Here is a 3056-nt window from a genome sequence, read left to right on the forward strand (position 1 = left end):
CACACTGTTGGTGTGATTACAAATTAGTACAATGTCTACGAGATTAGTAGGGACATTTCTCAAAAAACTGAAAATAGACCTCCCATTTGATCCTGTAATCCCACTACTGGGTCTCTACCCAAAGAAGAAGAAATCATTACATCATTGAGACACATGCACACCTCATAGAAGGATTGCAGCATAATTTGCAAATGCAAAAATATGGAATCAGCATAAGTATCAATTGATGAGCAGATAAAGAAAATGTGGTCTAAATATGTACCATAGTACACTACTCAGTGATAAGAAAGAATGAAATAATGTCTTTTGCAGCAACTTGGATGAAACTGGAGGTCATTTTCCTAAGTGAAGTCACTCAGGAACAGAAAAATGAATGCTGCGTGTTCTTACTCCTGTGGAAGCCGAACCATGACTACACAAGGGCACACAGGGTGGTATAATGGATACCGGGGCTGAACCATGGCTACGCCAGGGCACACAGGGTGGTATAATGGATACCGGGCTGAACCATGGCTACGCCAGGGCACACAGGGTGGCATAATGGCTACTGGGGACTCGAAAGGGAGAAGGATGGTAAGTGACAGGAATGAAAATTACCTGTGGGGTACAAAGTACTCTATTTGGGTGACAGGTACAACAAAAGCCCAGACTTCACCACTATACGATCTATACATGTTACAGTATTCAACTTGTACCTCCTAAATCTATTGAAATGTAAAAAGAACAAGGAAGAAAAAATAAAACAAAAAACCAAGAAGAATGTGGGAGAGACAGGACAAGCAAACTCATACTAGATAAGAGCTAGTTAGTGAAGTTTGTTACTGTAGATTCCCCTGAGACTGTCTGCTTGTAGATCAATTTCTGTCCTTCCTGGTAGAGAGGGGAGGAAGGACACCTTTGTAAATGTAATTTCTGATTTTGGACTCATAGAGAAAAAGCAGATTTTCTTCCTCCCTTCCTCCCTCCCATTATTTCCTTCTTTCTTTCATTTATTTATTTTGAGACAGAGCCTCACTCTGTCACCCTGGGTAGAGTGCATCATAGCTCACAGCAAGCTCAGATCTTGAGCTTGAACAATCCTCTTCCCTCAGCCTCCTGAGTTGCTGGGAATGCAGGTACCTGCTACCATGCCCAGCCAGTTCTTTTTTTTATTCTGTCTCTGAGTGAGACAGACAGGGTCTCACTCTTGCTCAGGCTGATGTCAAGCTACTGAGCTCAAACAATCCACCCACCTCAGGTGCTAGGATGACAGGCATGAGCCATCAGCCCAGCTCAGAGAGGTTTTCTTGTATAGAGGTTTGCTTCTTTGAGATTGCCTTTGGCTCAAAATAATCTTCACATAAAAGTGGCATATTTTGAAAAAAGGGCTTCTGTCATGAGTGGCATGTGGGGGCATGAGTGACATGTGGGGCAACTCAACTGCTCTTCATGCGGAATCAACATCAAGAGATTTTGGAAGCATAATTTTTTGGTACCTGAGAAGCTGGTGATCATTGGTCCTGGTGCATGAAAAAAAAGTGGCATGTTTTGGAGTGGTGGCCTCGGCTACCTTTATGTTATCAGGGGAAGCAGGGAAATAGGGCAGGGACTGCACCATAATGTGGAGTCAAGGAAAGCTTTCTGGTTTTATGCTTTGTTTGTTTTATGTATGATTAAATAGAAAGGGGAAACACTGGTGACATAAGGAGAGAGATCACTGCAGGATCTAAATCTTAGTAGGTGGCACCGAGTGGGACCTGGTGTGCCAGTGGAAGGTCTGTGTGTAGACAGGAGAAGTGGTGGAATAACTGAGAAGGAGGCCAGAACCTGGGTACAGACCCAGGCTGGCTGGTAGTTTTGATGTGGAGGAAACAAGAAAGGCCTTCTTTGATTTCTCATTGACAGTAAAATAGGAAGCAAAGTTATCAATCATAAAACAGGGGCAAGAATGTATTATAAGAGGGTATAATACAATAAGAGGGTATCATATTGGCACGAGTTGCACTGAATCCATTGCATTCTTTGTCTTACTCTGAAAAATCACAGTATGAAGTCTGAGGCTGCTGAAGTAAGCAATCCTGAAATAAGAAAATCCTACAAAAGCTGGGAGATTGTTTCTATAGACACAGATCTGAGTAGCTCAAAGTGAAATGAGAAACAGATCCCAAAGTATATAAATCATCTTAGAGACTGGCAGTTAAGCATCCACTGGGCCCCAGTCAGGAGGAGTGGAGCCTGCTGGACATGGGAGAGTGAGAGCAGTATGATTCCCAACCTTGCGTTTACATGCATGAAACACAGACAAATCATACTTATTAACTTAGGTGATGAATTCTGTAGTAGCCATGGAGAAGGGGCAGAGAGGTAAAGCAGAGCAATTAAGGGGAGTCTAATGATAACTGATAAAATGCACATGGAATCAACTGAAGGGATTAAACAAGGAAATTTAGCTGTGGAATAGGCATGATATTTAATAAACTCTGAGATTAAAGGAACCATGAGTGCAACTATGTATTTATACACTGTTCCAGGTAGTATCCTAAAAATACATCACTAGTCATCACTTCTTTATCCATTCATGCATTTTAAAAATCATATTATGCAAATATGTCCTATCAAATTATTTTATGTAGAACAGTCAATTCCATAGAGCCTACAATGTATCTGGTGCAAAGAGCTCTACAGGTGTTAATTTATTTAATGGGAGTGGCAGCTCTTTATACATAGTTACTATACCCATTTTGCAGATGAGAGAACTGAAGTATAGAGGCCTACCTTGGGGTATAATACAGACTAGCTTTAGTTCTTAGCCCTAGGCCATACTGCATTATCTTCTAATTATAGATATTCATGCAAAATGCATATTAAAATAAGAATCCTAGATAAGAAGGTAGCCATAGGAAATAGGAAGAAATAATTGTACCAGGACGCTAACAGAGGGGTTGCTAAGTAGACCACTGAGTTTCACAGCATTCAGGTGAAGACAGAAACATAATTTTCAAATCTGCAGGTTGAGCATGATTGCTGCCTAAATTACAGTAGATATCACTTTGCAATGACACATCATGGATGTTTTG

General features: G+C 41.0%; 1 pseudogene; it reads left to right on the forward strand.

The window, feature by feature from the left end:
- The first annotated feature begins 1359 nt into the window (after nucleotides 1-1359).
- Nucleotides 1360-1510, forward strand: LOC111725282 (annotated as a pseudogene).
- Nucleotides 1511-3056: the final 1546 nt, after the last annotated feature.

The sequence above is a fragment of the Otolemur garnettii genome, unplaced genomic scaffold, assembly GCF_000181295.1.
Source record: "Otolemur garnettii isolate 467f Iridium unplaced genomic scaffold, OtoGar3 scaffold00035, whole genome shotgun sequence".
Lineage (NCBI taxonomy): Eukaryota > Metazoa > Chordata > Mammalia > Primates > Galagidae > Otolemur > Otolemur garnettii.